The sequence below is a fragment of the Leptonychotes weddellii genome, chromosome 5, assembly GCF_054177405.1.
Source record: "Leptonychotes weddellii isolate Sample4059 chromosome 5, ASM5417740v2, whole genome shotgun sequence".
In the NCBI taxonomy this organism is placed as follows: Eukaryota; Metazoa; Chordata; class Mammalia; order Carnivora; family Phocidae; genus Leptonychotes; species Leptonychotes weddellii.
Window position 1 is genome coordinate 154,457,613 of NC_138373.1, and position 18,120 is coordinate 154,475,732.

The 18,120-nt window shown below is 44.7% G+C and overlaps 1 protein-coding gene across 5 annotated transcripts in view; it reads right to left on the reverse strand.

Annotated features, from left to right (window-relative positions):
* PACSIN2 (protein kinase C and casein kinase substrate in neurons 2) overlaps positions 1 to 18,120 on the reverse strand; it is a 132,041-nt gene that overhangs the window by 84,103 nt on the left and 29,818 nt on the right. Inside the window, exon 1 of one of the 5 annotated variants that reach the window (XM_006732384.3) lies at positions 347 to 500. The exons of the other annotated variants lie outside the window; for them this stretch is intronic. The gene's annotated coding sequence lies outside the window, so the exon portion shown is untranslated. Of the gene's footprint in view, positions 1 to 346; positions 501 to 18,120 lie in introns of those variants that run through there. 5 annotated transcript variants of the gene reach the window in all.

An 18,120-nucleotide genomic window follows, 5' to 3' on the forward strand; every position in this document is an offset into this window, starting at 1 on the left:
CTAATTTATTCCATCTATTTAGGAATGAAGCATGCATTATGTTCTAAAACCAGAGTAAAGATTATAAAGCACGATCTTTCACTTGTTTAGGCCAAAATCTATTCACCAAGAAAATCAAACATTTACTCTGACATTTTCTCAAAGCATTGTGAATAACACACTCCACTCCACACTGTTCGGTTAATACTGAACTGGGTGAACACATCCATCAAGAAGCTCTGAAACTAAGTGTGTTTAAAAGGTGAGATTTCTCAATCAAGCACTCAGAAAAAAAAAAATCAATGAAAACTCTGCTTTGAAAAAGGTCTCCCTTAAAGGAAATACAGGCCTTAAATAGCACACTCACGTTTTTCTGTCAAATGCCAGCTTCGACTGCCTCCCTTTGCAGATCAGCTTCCGTACCTGCCTCCTTCCGACCCTGCTGGTATGTCTGACCTCCAGCTCCCAGCCGAATTCTCCCAGCACATTTCATCATTTCCTGTTGGCTGCCGACTCCTTGCAGCGAGATGAGGCCAGTCCCCTACCCTGCTGCAGGCACCCTCCGGGCACCAGGTCCTCAGACCTCTGCTCCAGGCCAGCTAGGACCATCACAGAAGAGCTTTCTTTTCAGAAAGTGGCCAAACAGAAATCTCGGTATTCGAGAGAAAGAGAGAGGAGGTCGGAGAAGTCATATGACCCCCCCCCCCCCCAAAATCAACTTGTATATGAACTAGCTTACACTGCATATGACAGTCTTAGATCTCTCCTTGTATTTGATCCTTCCACTCAGGAGGGAAAAAAGACCTGCTCTGGAGCTAAGGTGCCAGGCATCACAGGAGTTAACGTGACAGGGACTTCCTTGCATGGGATGATCTTACATGGTCCCTACATATAAAACTCAACTTCCCTTTGTGACTCCACACAGCAAGGCAAAGCAGCTCAACAGTGGGAGACGCAGAGGAAGCGGATGCAGGCTCAGTGCCGGAGACCCCAGTCTCTCCGCAGCATAGGCTGCCTCTGAAGGCACTCAGATGTGCACCTGTGATTCCCCAGAAGTAAAAACCAGACCACAAAACACCTTTCTTCCTAGAGTTTTATAAAGAATTAAAAGTGAAGGGAGGGGCGCCTAGGTGGCTCAGTCGGTTAAGCGTCTGCCTTCGGCTCAGATCATGATCCCAAAGTTCTGGGATCGAGCCCCACATCGGGCTCCCTGCTCAGCAGGGAGCCTGCTTCTCCCTCTGCCTGCCACTCCCCCTGCTTGTGCTCGCTCCCTTTCTCTGGCAAATAAATAAATAAAATCTTTAAAAAGAAAAATGCAGCATCTCAGGTCACCGGTGACCTGCCTTTAAAAAAAAAAAAAAACAGTGAAGAGAAAAATAAGAATAAATATAGCTTTAGGGTAAGAGGAAGATGTCCTAACTCATTTTAGAATGTATGCGCCCATGAGAATACATACAATACAGGGGCGCCTGGGTGGCTCAGTCGTTAGGTGTCTGCCTTCGGCTCAGGTCGTGATCCCAGGGTCCTGGGATCGAGCCCCGCATCGGGCTCCCTGCTCGGCGGGAAGCCTGCTTCTCCCTCTGCCCCTCCCCCTGCTTGTGTTCCTGCTCTTGCTGTGTCTCTGTCAAATAAATAAAATCTTTAAAAAAAAAAAGTGCTTGAAAAACGTATGCAACAATATAAAAAAAATACAAACACTACAAGAAAGAGCAGGTATTGAAACTAATCTGTAAAAACACAAGAAACAAATATTTCAAGAGCTCAGTTTCCCCCAAAGTACCCTCCCAGAAGATACATGGGCACCCCCCACAACCCCTATGGCAAGCTAGATGCTACATTTAAGTGGTGGTGGCCAGAACAGAGCCGGACCATTCCCTCCCTTGGAACATGGGCCCCTAGTCTGACCTTATAACACAAAACAAAATAGGTTAAAAATATCTTTCCAAAATCTGTGTTTAGAAATTCCTTGATGGAAAAACACCAATAAAGCAAAGATCACATCAACACAAGGCTCAATTATTTGACATATGATAATAATTCATACTACTTGGAAAATCATTATACTACCCTCTCCCCCACCAAAAAAAACAAACGAAAAACAACAACAACACAGAAGTCAACCCAATACAACGCAAACTTCGCTGTATTCCACCATCAGCTTAGTTAGATCATTTGCACGCTTACAGAGAGGCACATGCTGGGGCACTAGGCCAGCCATGTTCTCTAGTCTGCAGGGAGGCCGGCTACTTCAACCCGGGGCTTACGGGCGGTTTAACGGCCCTAAAGGTCATCTTATCCAGGGACACTAAAGCTGGAAAAGGCTAAATAATGTTTCTAGAGACTACTTCAGTGTGCTTGACCACAACACACAGACTTTCTAAAACTAATGGCCTGGCAGTTATCTTCCAAAGCATTTTAACTAAATTTAAGCAGCACAAAAATATGGTCACAGAAGTCCTTTTCTGGGGGTATTTTCTTCCACTAAGAAAGAATAAACACCTGAGTTCTGGCAGACCAAGCTATCTACTTTTCCTTTTCATCAGCTAGCGTGACCAAGAACTCTTCTTTGCCTCAGAGCCCCACTTAGAGCTCTTGGTTATGAGAGAGGACGACAAGCACAGCAAGGTGGATTCATTTTTTTTTTTTTTTAAGTAATCCAACAAACACAAGCTGCTCAGTAAACATTTATATAGTGCTTATTTTATGGTTAATGAAGAAAATAATCCTATCAGGGGACTGTCCCGTCTTCCATTTTCCAGCTCAAATAACTGAGGTACAGAGAGGTTATATTACCTGCCCTGCATCCCAAAGCTGGCACATGGGGGAGCCAGGATCCCAACCCAGGTAGTCAGCTTCCAGAATACAGCTGTTAGCCATTACACTGCCTCTCCTTCTTGGCTTCCCTCTATAAATCAGAAGCCGGTCTTGGATACAGCTGCTACGTAATAAAAATCTGATTTGAAGTGAATTAAGAATGCAGATAGCAGTGGCACTATGAAGTAATAAGCCCGGCTTTCCAGTGGCTGGGGCATTCTCTCCTGGTCCCCACAACCTCGGCCAGTGGGTTCCTAGCTGGAGACCAGCTGTCCTGACTCTCTGGAGGAGGACAAGGCTGGCTCTGGCAGCTGTCCCACCCCCTAAGGTGGTACCGGGACAGAAACACTGCTCCAGGAAACCCACCTGCTACCTCTCGCACGTGGTGCCTAAACTGGTGTTTCCAGTTCCAATCTGGTTTCTGTCATCAGACTTGAAACCTTTGGGCATTCATTCAACAAACATTAGTGCCAGGCACAGGGCTTAAGGCCACGGGGCCCCATGGTTGAAAAAGCCAACATCCCTGCCCTGGATTGCTCAGTGTATGGGCAGGGCAGATGTGTAAATAAATGAAAATGGCACGAGCTGATAACTGCTAGAACCAACATGCACCAAGGGCTGAGGGAACACTGGGAAGGGAGCAGTGAGCTAGGGTGGGAAGCAGGGTCAGGGAAGGCTTCATGAAGGAAGGGACAGGAGTGGGTTCTCTAAGAGCCTGCCATCAACCTACTCAAACCATGTAGATTAAGGTAGAAAAAAATTCTGAAACAAAATCCAGCAAGTTAGCTGAAGACTTCATGACCTCCGTCCTCAGCAGATGGCTGAGTCCACGCACAGCAGTCCTTTAACCTAGCATCAGGCACAGGCATGAAGGCAACACCGGACCGGCTTTCTTCTGATACCTCTATCCTGTTATAGGATGAAAATGGCTACCTTCACCGAGCTCTTTTAAAAGACTCCATAGGATAGGTACTACTAGCCCCGTTTTACGGAAGGAAAACCACCACAGAGAAATTAAGCAACCTGCCCAGTTATCACCCAGCAAATAATGGCAGAATGGGATTCGAACTCAGGTCTACCTGATACTTTCAAAGCCCATCCTCTCTCCGCCACACTCATGCCTGCCACGGAACTAGACCCATGAGGAACACAAGGATATCTGGCAACAGGTCATGTCACGTGGGGTAAAGGATAAAATTTTCACCATGTGATTTTTCCCCATTCCTCTACTGGTCTGTCCTTGCTTTAATGCCACACTTTTTCTAAAACAGCTTTATTGAGATGTAATTTACATACCATATAATTCAGCCATTTAAAGTACACAACTCAATGGTTTTTAGTATATTTACAAGCTGTGCAACCATCACCCCAATTTTAGGACATTGTCATCATCTCAAAAAGAAACCCCATGCACTTTGGCTGCCATCTCCTTCTCCCCCCTTCCCCAGCCCAAAACCACCAGTGACTCTTACAAGGTGATTCTTAAAGAGTAATGGGCACACAGTCATCAGGTTGTTAATAACACAGTGCAAATTGCAGTTCTGTGCCTCAGTCCTCCCTTCTGGGCTAAAGCTAACAGCTGAGCCCGGACAGGACCAGGGAAAAGCCAGACAACTTAGAGGCAGGCACTGGGGTGAGAGGTGGAGGTATCTGGCCGCCCCATGCTAGATGGGCTCCACGATTCTCATGTGCCTGAACTTAGCAGAGCCAGGTGGTCTAGCAGCTGCCAGGATGGTGGAAATCATGCAAAAGCTCTAGAAGAGCCCCTCTGGTCACAAGACCTTACACCATTAAGAATGCCCATCCCCTCATCTCCAGAAAGACAAACCAGGATGGTATCCGCTACCACAGGCTGGGGGTAACCAGAACAAGAGTTGTTCTGAGAAGCCAAACTCTTCAAGGATTGATTATCAGGACTAGTGATGGCCTGGAGGAAAAGGTGCCTCCTCTGCTCCACCCCCCAGCCTTCCTCAAGTGCTAAGGAGAGTTGGGGGAAAGGGATCTACATACAGACCATGCACATACTTCCACAGAGCATACAGGTCACGGAAACAGCTCTGTAAAGCATCGCCACGCAATACAAAACTCCTCAACACTGACGAGGAATGAGCTTCTGACAGATGCACACGGGTACATCACAGAAACCTCATGGTAAGCAAAAGAGGCCAGATGCAAATGGGTGCACACTGTGTGTTCTATTTACATGAAATTCTAAACCGGGCCAAACAAATCCATCATGACAGATCAATGTTTGCCTGTGGCCAGGGGCTGGGTGGGGGCTGACTGCACAGGGCACAAGGAAAAGTTCTGAAGTGATGGAAATGTTCTCTATCTTGCTTGGGACAGTGGCTACCCAGGCGTATCCATTTGTCAAAGCCCCTAAATGGGTCCATTCTGTTGTTATGTAAATTAATATCTCAATAAAGAGAAAAGGGAGAGGAGGGGAAGGGGGGGGATGAGGGAGAGAAGCCTGCTGCGGAGCCTGAACAACAGAGCCATCCGCTCTCTCCACCAAGGACTGGCCTGCAAGGTGCCGCCGAGCCCTGGGCCGTGCGCGCATTGCACTGGGCCTCAGTTCTTAGAAAAGCGGATCCTCTAACATACACAAATGATTCTGATGAAACTAAACGGTCCACTTTCTAACCAGGTTAACTCAGCTCTCCAATATCCCTGCAGTAAAAAGCGTGATAACGTCAGGCAGCGACTCGGAAATGGCAGCTTTCAGTGACAGGCTCCAGTGGCTGTTTGACAGTGAGTAAACAAGTAAAATCTCATGCGATAATTACAGGTATTAGCTTTTCTTTTTCTTCAAATGGTAAGTAAATCTTAAATTCTAGAATTTAAATAGGTTATATAAAACATTCTGATAGGTCAATCTTTTTTTTTTTTGGTTGGGGAAAGAGGGTAGCAGCTATGTTCAAATCTTACGTGTTAACCTTTCATATTTTTCATGAAACAAGACATAAATAGAGCCATCTTGCCTTTAGTCTTCATATATATATATATATATAAAGGAATAAACCAAGCCAAATTTCTAACATTCTCGATCAAAGAAGAAGGTGCCAGAACAAGCTGAACTAAGTACCAGTTCTATCTTTGGCAAAGTAAAAAAAAAAAAAAAATTTAAAACCCTTTATATAAGCTTCTTTGCTTCCCTGGCACTCACCCAAAGCTAAAGAAAAAAAATGAAGCCAAACTAATTAAAGCAGAAAGCCCGATTGAGAAAACTTCAAAGCACCAATGTGATATGAAAAATGTTAATTTCTTTTCTTACACATTTTATAAAATGCCATCATGAGAAGAAACACCTGGGTTTCTAACAACATCTCAGTGGTTAAGATGTCACTCGCAGTTCTGGGGCTAGCTCAAGCCTTCCTTGGACAACTCACTGAAGATGGAAAATGATCCCTGAAGGAAGGTCTGAATTCAAAATGGAGTGGTGAACAAGATCTGTGGGAAGCTTTTGGGTATTTTCAGGAATAAAGTTAGAGATCTGCTCCATTCATGTTTTACTGGAGGTTTGCCAGTGTGATTTTCCCCCTCATTTATTTCTATTGTGCCCTCTCTATGCTAGACTCTGTAGGTTACAAGCTAAACAATTCCCCACACTTGTCCTTAAGCAACTTAAGAGTTTAGTAGGGTCGACAGAGAAGCACCCAGAGGACCACACAGTGTGACAAGCGCTACATGGCACACCTAGGCAGGGAGCCCTGCTTGGGAGAGCGGGGCAGATGTGGGGAACCCCCAGGGAGGCTGGGTGCAGAGCTGCGTCAGGTAAAGAAGGCGCCCTGTCACTCGCCTCTCTGGCTGGGGTTCCTCCTCCCCCAGCTTCACCGACCAGGGTATGCCCCTGAGGGCAGAAGCACCCAACACAAGGCTGCCGACTGTATTTCCTCCACTAAGGGCACTAAAAAAAGAAAACCCAATCACCTCCCATTATTTCATTTCAAAAGCATTTTAATAATAAAAAAGGCATTTTAACACTAAAAAGCAGGTCATACAACTTCAGAATGTATCAAAAGCCTCAAACTAAGTATCTCTAGCTTTGTAAAGAATAATGACAATGTTGATATTTTAGCCCCATGGCAGTAAAAATACCATCACGAACTGGTGTTTAGAAACCCTGCAAATAGAGGCTAAAATTAGGACTATTTTATGACATTTTACATACATTTGCCAGGATCTTTACATACAATGACTCTACACTTCATGATAACCCTGCAAGGTGGGAGTATTGTCCCCATTTTTCAGAAGACAACACTAGCGCTCTGGGGAAAGTGGCTTGCCCACGGTCACACAGCAGTCACAGCACAGAGCTACTAAACATGGTTCCCTCTGACAGCGGAGCCCATCTGGTCCCACAAGCCCGCTGGGGTGGTGTGGGAGAGCTCTGGGTGACCTCTGCGGTCCTCATCAGAAATAAACATGTTTTATTGTTGTTGCTTTGGAGATCGCAAAGGAAGAATTCAGTTCTGCCTTTTTTTTTTTTTTTGGTAGTCGCAAACAACCAACTCAAACCCTTTGGGAAACCGAGAGAGGTATAAATATGTAAATAAACAGAAATCATGATCCCAAGCATTCCAGAATGCTCCCATTACATTCTCCTTCTCCATTTGGACCAGTGCTAGGGATAAAGAAGATGGGAAAAATGGGAAAAGATCAAGAATCCCGGGGTACCTGGGTGGCTCAGTTGGTTAAGTGTCTGCCTTCAGCTCAGGTCATGATTCCAGGGTCCTGGGATGGAGCCCCATGTCAGGCTCCCTGCTCAGTGGGGAGCCTGCTTCTACCTCTTCCTGCCGATCCCCATCTGTGTGCACTCTCTCTCTAACAAATAAATAAAATCTTAAAAAAAAAAAAAAATCAAGGAACACCTGGGCGGCTCAGATGGTTAAGCATCTGCCTTCGGCTCAGGTCATGATCCCAGGGCCCTGGTATCGAGTCCTGCATCAGGCTCCTTGCTCAGCTGGGAGTCTGCTTCTCCCTCTGCCCCTCCCCCCCCATTCATGATCTCTCTCTCTCTCTCAAATAAATAAAATCTTTTAAAAATAAAATAAAATCAAGAATCCCAATGTGCCAAGAAACAGGGGACATGTAAACCCTTCCTCAAGAATACTATACTTCAGTTTGGCATGTAATAAGTATACATTTAGAGTTTAACGAATGAATCTAAAGCCTGTAGGCAGTGCTGAGTGCTATATAAATTCAATCTAAAAGATATGGTCTCTAACCCCTAAAAGCTTCCATTCTCAGGTCTGAAATGTGATTATAAATAGAACACCAACTGAGGGGCGCCTGGGTGGCTCAGATGGTTAAGCGTCTGCCTTCGGCTCAGGTCATGATCCCAGAGTCCTGGGATCGAGCCCCACCTTGGGCTCCTGGCTCAGCGGGAAGCCTGCTTCTCCCTCTCCCTCTGCCTCTCCCCCTGCTCATGCTCTATCTCTGTGTCTCAAATGAATAAATAAAATATTTAAAAAAAAAAAAAAAACACCAACTGAGGCACCTGGATGGCTCAGTTGGTAAAGCAATCAACTCTTGGTTTCGGCTCAGGTCATGATCTCAGGGTCGTAAGATCAAGCCCCACATTGGGCTCCGCACTCAACACGGAGTTTGCCTGAGATTCCCTGCCTCTCCCTCTGCTCCTACCCCTATTCACATACACACTCTCTCAAATAAATAATCTTATAAATAGAATACCAACTACAAACTTAAAAGTGCATCTCGTTTTACAAATTTTATGTTTTTCTTCTACTTTTACCATTTAAAATTGAAGTCTACTGTACTTAAACAATCTTAAACAAGGCTCCCAATTGTACTTCAACATGGAATGAGATCCTGCCAAGTGAGGAGGTAAGAGGCTGGTCCCCTACAGGACCTCCACACCTACGTGGAAAAGGCAGAGCTGAGTGGGGTCAAGCAAAAGAGAGGGGCAGTGATGAGCAGATACAGGGCTTTGGCAAGCTTCTAGGTTCCTCCACCTGTAACATGAAGACAGCCTCAGGTACCACCCAGGGCTTGGGAAGATTAAGTGAGACAATGTACAGTGTATTTTTAAATGTTAGCCACCGAGGTCATCCCCTGATGACAGAACCAGAAGCTCTGAATGACGCTGATCACAGCTAAAGTCACGGAAGGGTCAAAGGGCCCTCTCTACGGATAGGGTTGAAACACAGTAGGCACATACTTAGGTGGAGGGCAAAAGGTTAACCCCCAGGAAAGTCAGAGAGCAGGCAACCAATAAAGGTCAGAAAAATCAAGGAATCAATGACAATCTGAACGGAAGCAAACCCACAGTGACCACAAGGAACGAAGTATGGGCATGGATGGGGCTGGTTCAGAAGGTCTTATGAAGGAAAAGAAAGTGAAGGGACTTCGCCAAAAGGCCAACTGGGCTGAGCCACAGAGAGTGCCGAGTCCAGAACAAGTCTCATGGGCACACTGTGAGCCACCTGGCACGAGTCACAGGGAGAAAGCAAGCTGCTCAGCCTGGCAGTGGTTGCTTTGCATCTGTGACAGGTGACCCAGCTTAAGACAGTACAGACAAGGAACACATTTCTCCCATTTGTGAGAGTGAGGTAAAGAAGGGCAGGTTACAGGGGCGCCTGGGTGGCTCAGTTGGTTAAGCGACTGCCTTCGGCTCAGGTCATGATCCTGGAGTCCCGGGATCGAGTCCCGCATCGGGCTCCCTGCTTGGCAGGGAGTCTGCTTCTCCCTCTGACCCTCCTCCCTCTCATGCTCTGTGTCTCTCATTCTGTCTGTCTCAAATAAATAAAATCTTTAAAAAAAAAAAAAGGGCAGGTTACAAAACAGTTTAAATCATATGATTCTACTTGTCTTTAAAAATCACATTTGTGAGGTGGAAAAGTGTACATCAAGGTACTGACAGTGATTTTCTCCTTTTGAATATCTGTACTTGTATTTTACAAAGTCCGTGCATTGATTTCATAATGAAGGAACACCCTGAGTGTTCCTACAGCCAGACGGGCGACTCCAAGGCAGCGACTGGAAGGGCTGTGGCGAGACCACTGAGGCACAGAGGGCGCTTGGGACCACAACACTCCCAATCTCTGAGCACCAACAGATACAGAGGGCAGAGCCCTGCCTGCAAGACTTCCATAAACTCCCCTGTTTTGGATAAACTCTGGAGCAAGATGCTATCACCCAAAGCCTGATGCCTCATCCTCCAGAGGAAGGCGCATCACCCTTGCAGCTGGCTTCACCAATTGTGCAATATTTCATGTGGGAAAGCCAAAGGATGGGATTCCTGGGCGCACCCCACAATTCACTCCATAAAGTGTGAGATTTTATGAATCATTTCTGTAAATAAACGTAAGTCCCAGGAAGGGTCAAGTCTCTCCAGCTGCATCCAAAAGCAGAAGATGCTGGCCCCGGCTTCAGACCACCAATCTCATTCACAGTATAGAGGTTCTTTAAGACCTCAACGTCACACAAATTAATCCCATGCCGAGACAGGTCTAAGGGAGACATTCTGCAGAATAAGCACGTCTTAGTTTACCAGGTGAACAGAACCAAATGAAAGGCCCCATCCCCAGTGCCAGCCACACACAGGCAAGAGAAACTTCTCAAGCTCTCACAACTAGATCCCTCCCAGTGATAAACCTGAGAAAGGGAAGTCAGCAGCCAGATAGTCCCCTTCCTAAGAGGAGACAGATATCCCAGTGCTTCTGACAGCACACATGACCCACAGAGCCGGGTGACCACCAAACCCAGACAATGAACATAAGCACGCAAAGCTGTATAAAGACCTCTGACGGGTCAGAAGGTCCTGTGACAGGACCTATGCACTTGGATTAGGGTTGGGGGAAATTTTATAAACAGCTGAGAGTACTGACTTCCAGGGCCAAGATGTGGCCTGAAAGTGTGCCACCGAGTGTGCTCACTATGCTCTGTGACAGTGTTCATTTTCACAACTCCTCACTCTGTGACCGCGTGTTTGCAGGTTAATGGGAGGGGAACACCAAGAGTGAGCTCACCCAGACCCTGGGTCCTTTTGTGCTTGTCCCCCCAGTACACGCCCTCCAAATCCACTTACAATTCCCCACCTATTAAAAAATGTCTTGAGGCTCAGGAGGGGGAAATAGGATCTTTAAATGGTATCAGTATTTCTCTGCTACACTTACTGAAACACCAGACTCACAGTTTGTAATGTCAAAATGGTGCACTTAAATAGGCCGTGTCCCAAATTTGTTAGATTCAGATACTCTTTCCAACAAATTAATGACAATAAATAGTAAAGATTTTCTTTCTGTTCCACAAATGTATTTCAACTAATTCATAACCTCATTTTATGTAGAATTATTTTCTGATGGCACACCAATTATTTTTCTTCCTCAAAGATGTTGAGAAATATTATTATTATATAATTTTTAGCAGTACCACTTAACAATGGTTTACACACAAGTTTTTCTTCCTATGGAGACCTTGGGGAAGAACCAAATACCTTTAAGAGGAGTAACAGCCTGAACAACTCTGGCAACAACCAATACCATAACACCTACACTATCAAAACAATCTGGGATTCATTATATCTGTAGGCTGGAAATGTCTTCCTCTTCATCTTTTATGGAAAATGACAAATGTATAAAAAGTAGAGACTAGAATAATGATGCTTAGTTTCAGCAATTATCAACAGAGGACCAATCTTGTTTCACTTGTGATTGTGAAAACTGTTAAATGCTCATGGCATCATGCGGCCCAAATGTGTTTTTACGTGACCTGGCAGGTCCACAGCACGAGTCCTCAGTCTGGAAAGAGGAGACACAAAGCAAGCAGAGCAGAGGTCCTCACCTGAAGGGAATGGCAACTTTATGGGGAACCAGAGCCCACGTAAGACATGTGTAAACCCGAGGAATAAAGATACCAAGCCCGCAAGGTGAGCCTCACCAGGGGTAAGTCATGCTGACGTCACTGCACTCCCTGATACGATGTGATAAGGAAGGCACTTCACCTGTGCAGTATTCTTCCCCAAAACTCATAAGCCCAGTCCAATAATGTGAAAAAGAAGAGAAAAAAAAAAAAAAGAGGCAAACCCAAATTGAGGGACATTCTGCAAAATATCCAACTAGCACTCTTCAAAACTGTCAAGGTCGCGAAAAATAACACAGAAACTGTCACAGACGGAGGAGACCAAGGAGACAGGACAATTGAACCCAATGTGATATCCTGGACTGGATCCTGGAACAGACAGAATCGCAGTGGAAAAACCAGTGAAATCCAAGTCAAATCTGTAGTTTAATTAATAACACTGCACCGATGTGAAATTCTTCATTTTGACAACTGTGCTGCAGTTACGTAAGATGTTAACATTCGGGGAAACTAGGTGAAAAGTATACGGGAATGCTCTGTATTGTCTTTGCAACTTTTCTGTATACCTAAATTTTTTCCAAAATAAAAAGTTTATCACAGAAATAATATAAAAAATTTAACTGCCGGGCGCCTGGGTGGCTCAGATGGTTAAGCGTCTGCCTTCAGCTCAGGTCATGATCCCAGGGTCCTGGGATCGAGTCCCGCATCGGGCTCTCTGCTCCTTGGGAGCCTGCTTCTCCCTCTGCCTCTCTCTCTGTGTCTCTCATGAATAAATAAAAAAAAAAAAAAAAAAATTTTAACTGGCTAATAAATATTCACTATATCCTTCACAAGAGTCAATGGCAATGTGGCCTTCATTTATTTTTTTAAGATTTATTTATTTTAGAGAGAGAGAGAGATAAAGAGAGCACGCACGACTGTGGGGAGGGGCAGAGGGAGAGGGAGAGACTCTCAAGCACACTTCCCACTGAGCCCGCCTACCAGGGCCAAAATCAAGTCAGGCGCTTAACCAACTAAGCCACCCAGGCACCCTGAGGTCTTCATTTTAAAATGCAGCCAGGGTGAGGCAGTGCCTGAGTGGCTCAGTTGGTTAAGTGTCTGACTCTTGCTCTCAGCTCAGGTCTTGGTCTCAGAGTCATGAGTTCAAGCCCTGCACTGGGCTCCACACTGGGTGCTGAGCCTACTTAAAAAATAAACGAATAAAATAAAACAAAGTTGGGCCAAGGAAGATGAAGCATATAAAGAAATAAAACAATTTGCAAAACTGTCTCAAAGAAAGGAAGCACCTTGAAATGAAGGCAGGGCCCCTGTAAGCTGAAGGCCACTCGAGGTAGCTGAGGGAGCACACCCCAGGACACGGAGCATCTGACTGTGATAATGAACTGGGCTGACAGAGTGACTTCCAAACCACGAGACTGCCGTGCCTGGTCTCCCCCACCCCACCCTGCCTTACCTCTCCCCTCCAGCACCTCTCTTCATTCATGCAGCAAGTTCTGAGAGTCTGCGAACTCACTGAGTGAAACCAGTAAAAGGAGATTATTACATACCACCATATGATAATTCAGTTTTAAAAAATGGTTTTTTATGTATCTAGAGAAAAGATGAGCTGTGATCAGAACGGCACTAGGAAATCGGAAGCTGTAGCCCTGCACAGGGGATGGGCTGGAAGAAGCAGGATTCTGCCTTGGTCTTTCTGACCAGGAGACCACGCTTGGAAGGACTGAGCCTACCGCCTCACAATAATTGAAAATTCACCCATGCTTTTAAATAGCTTTGCACTTAATATAAATAGTGTGCTTCTTTATAAGAGTACCTTCCTATGTTTGAAACAGGACACAATTCTAGAAATAAAAGCACACACCTGGTTTTCAAAGTATGAATCACATGTGCAGATTTAATTCATTCTGAATGGCATATAAGAAAACTTCTATGGCTAGAGTCAGAGCAGCCAGCTGTCTGCCTGGGCACCTGAGCAAACGTCTTGCACCTGAAGGTCAGCTCAAGGAAGAATTTATGTGAAATATTTCTGCCCAAATGCCCTGCAACAAAATTACTGAAAGACAAAGAGAGAAAACCAGCAGTGATTTTTTGAAACAATCCTTTAAAAAAAAAAGAGACAATTAAGAAAAGTTGTATTTGTTCTCTAAAACAACAGTTGGAAAACGACAGAATCTGCCATGCTTCTCACCAATGAGCAGCTTCATTATTTCTGTTTATCCAGTAATTGAAGAATGTCTTGCAAAATTCAGGTCAAAACTTCCCCAGTGCTCTGGATTATGCAACCAGGAATCTGTACAGTGCCACTGACCCACAGCCCTCCACTGAGGCTTCGCTCTTCAACTTCACATTGAGAAAAGGGCCACATATGCCTTTTCCATTCATTTTTAAAATGTTTTACTGAATTAGAAACCCTCCAAATACGCCTTGGATTTTACACATTCAATAGTTCAGACTTCAGGGGCAAGCTCTCGGGCCGTGTGCCCGGGCTCACACCAGTGCCAGGCACAGCAGCCTACCCCAGATGCCCAGGGAGGTGGGTTGCTCGACTGTAAAAAGAGGACCAGCACCTCCCACCTCTCAGGTTGCTGAGAGGATTAAATAAGACAAAACACCTGGTCTGATACCTGACAGCCCGTCTTGTCCCAAAATCTGTCTCCTTCCCTCCAAATCTCTCTATCCACTCCCCTTCTGGTTGCCCTCCATCTGGCCCACTAAGACCTAGGTACAACAGAACAAAAAGCCAATTCCACCAAGGAGCCAGCGCCTTTACTGTCCGCCCCTCCCAGCTCTTTCCCATGAGCAGCAGATGACAGGTACCACATGCAACATACTCATCTATTAATCGAATATGAATTTTATTTGTATTCCATCTACCTCTCCACTGATTTCCATGAGGAAGGATTTTCTTTTCTTTTTCTGAGAGAGCAAGTGAGCGAGCATGGTGGCGGGGGCCGGGAGGGGGGGGTGTGGATCTTAAGCAGGCTTCATGCCCAGCACGGAGCTGGATGCGGGGCTTGATCTCACGACCCTGAGATCACTGAAATCATGACCTGAGCCCAAATCAAGAGGCAGATGCTTAACAGACTGGGCAACCCAGGCGCCCTGGAAGGGTTTTTCTCTCGATGCTCCTGGTCTGTTAACACAATGCCTAACTCCTCCCCAGAAGAAAACAGTAGAGTGCTCTTCCTGGAGGGCACTCCAGGAAGTGTCAAATACAGGCTTCTTGTCTGGGCGGAGATCATCATTTTTTTAAAAGATTTTATTTATTCACTTGAAAGAGAGAGAGCTAGCACAAGCAGGGCAGGGGGGGAGGGGCAGGGAGGAGAGAGGAGAGGGGGAGAAGCAGACTCCAGCAGAGCAGGGAGCTTGAAGCGGGACTCCATCCCAGGACCCCGGGATCATGACCTAAGCCAAAGGCAGCCGCTTAACTAACTGAGCCACCCAAGCGCCCCTGGGTGGAGATCATCATTAAAACATCATAAGCAAGAAGAATAAAGCTGGCGGCATCACAATCCCAGGTTTTAAGATACACTGCAAAGCTGTGGTAATCAAAACAGTATGGAACTGGCACAAAAACAAACAGATCAATGGAACAGAATAAAGAGCCCAGAAATAAACCCACACTTATATGGTCAGTTAATCTTTGACAAAGGAGGCAAGAATATCCAATGGGGAAAAGACAGTCTCTTCAATAAATGGTGCTGGGAAAACTGGACAGCTACATGGACCACTTTCTTACACAATACACAAAAATAAACTCAAAATGGATTAAAGACCTAAATATGAGACCTGAACCATGGAACTCCTAAAAGAAAACATAGGCAGTAAACTCCTGGATATCAGCCTTAGCATCATATTTATGGATCTGTCTCCTCAGGCAAGGGAAACAAAAGGAAAAACAACTCTATTGGGACTACCCCAAAATAAAAAGCTCCTGCATGGCAAAGAAAAAACAAAAAACAAAAACCATCAACAAAGCAGAAAGGCAACCTACTGAATGGAAGAAGATATTTACAAGTGATAGATCTGGAAAGGGGTCAATATCCAAAATAAAGAACTTATACAACTCAACACCAATTAATTAATTAATTAAAAATGAGCAGAGGACTGAATAGGACATTTGTCCAAATAAGACATACAGATGGCCAACAGACACATGAAAAGATGTTCAACATCACTAACCATCAGGGACATGCAAATAAAAACCACTGTGAGATATCACCTCACACCTGTCAGAAGGGCTAAAATCAAAAGGACAAGAAACAGGTGTTGGTGAGGATGCAGTGAAAAAGGAACGCTCGTGCACTGTTGGTAGGAATGTAAATTGGTGTAACCACTGTGGGAAATGGTATGAAGGTTCCTCCAAATATTAAAAATAGACATATTATGGGGCGCCTGGGTGGCTCAGTTGGTTAAGCGACTGCCTTCGGCTCAGGTCATGATCCTGGAGTCCCTGGATCGAGTCCCACATCGGGCTCCCTGCTCGGCAGGGAGTCTGCTTCTCCCTATGACCCTCACCCCTCTCATGTGCTCTCTCTCTCATTCTCTCTCAAATAAATAAATAAAATCTTTAAAAAAAAAAAATAGACATATTATATGATCCAATAATTCCACTGCTGGGTATTTACCCAAGAAAATGAAAACAATAAATCAAAAAAGATACATGCATCCCTATGTTTATTGCAGCATTATTTACAATAGCCAAGATATGGAAGCAGTCCAAGTGTCCATCAATACATAAATAGGTAACAAAGATGTGATATATGTATGTATCTGTATCTAGATACTTACACACACACACTGGAATATCACAGCCATAAAACAGAATGAGATTTTGCCATTTGCAAGAACATGGATGGACCCAGAGAGCATTATGCTAAGTGAAATAAGTCAGAGAAAGACAAATACCATATGATTTCACTTATATTTGGAATCTAAAAAACAAAACAAACAAAAAATAGAAATAGACTCATATACTCTGAGAACTAGTGGTTGCCAGAAGGGAGGTAGGTGCAGGGATGGGCAAAACAGGTGAAGGAGATTAAGAGGTACAAACTTCTGGGGCGCCTGGGTGGCTCAGTCAGTTAAGCATCCTACTCTTGGTTTTGGCTCAGATCATGATCTCAGGGTCCTGGGATCGAACCCCGCAACGGGCTCAATGGGCTCCACATTCAGTGCAGCCTGCTTGAGACCTTCTCTCCCTCTCCCTCTGCCCTTCCCCGCCATGCTCTCTCTAAAATAAAAATAAATATTTAAAAAGGTACAAACTTCCAGTTATAAAAGAAGTAAGTCACAGACCTGAAAAATACAGCATAGGGAATGTAGTCAATTTAATACTGTTATAACATTGTATGGTGACAGATGGTGACTACACTTATCATGGTGAGCACTGCATAATGTGTAAAACTGTCAAATTCCTGTGTGCACCTGAAACTAATATAACACTGTACATCAACTATACTTCAAGAACAAAGCAAAAAGGAAAAAAAAAAAAGATCATAAGCAATGGAAATTAGGCCTCTTTTCCTTCTCTCTCCACTGCAGACTAATGCAAGGCAGCCATCTGAAGCAAAGATATCTGTTCTGCAGACCCAGCTGACCTTCAAGGAGGCTGTACCAGAAGGTGGGTCAGGGAGAGTCAGCAAATCCACTTGGCTACTACACTCCGCTATATCCTCCACGCCTGTTATGAAGTGGGTATCTCGTCCTATTCTGACACTCTTGCATCACTCTCTCACAGGTCCGAACCTGAGTGAGTTTAACTTACTAACTCATTCAAAACCCAATACCAGTACTCAATTATTAACATTTATTAGCTCTCATCACATGCTCACCATAAAATGCTAATTTTAAGGGATACAGAGATCCACTTAGAGAGTCTCTGTCCATCCTTGTGGTTCACTCATAAGGAAGTTAAAACCAAATTACTTTTATTAAAAGGCAGAATGGGGACGCCTGGGTGGCTCAGTCAGTTGAGCATCCGACTCTTAGTTTTGGATCAGGTCACGATCTTGAGGTCCTGGGATCAAGCCCTGAGTCGGGCTCTACACTCAGCATGGAGTCTGCTTAACATTCTCTCTCCATCTCCCTCTGCCTCCCCCACTTGTTCTCTCTCTCTCTCTCTCTCTCAAATAAATAAATAAATCTTTAAAATAAAATAAATAAAAATCAGAATGGAGGAAGGGAGGGTTGCCTCTAGTGGTGATATGTTGATCAGGTACAGACTGGAAACAGACCCACAGGTCTAGATAAGAGGTAGAGAGGAATGGGGAGTTGTTTAATGGGGACAGAGATTCAGGCTGGGAAGATGAAAAAGTTCTGGAGATGGATTGTGGTGGTGACTGCACAGCAATGTGAATGTACTTAATGCCACAGAATTGTATAATTTAAAATGGTTAAAATGGTAAATTTTATATTATGCATACTTTACTGCAATAAAAAAGTAAAATTTAACAACAAAAAAAGCAAAGAAACAGATCCACACATATTTCTAAACTCCTCTAT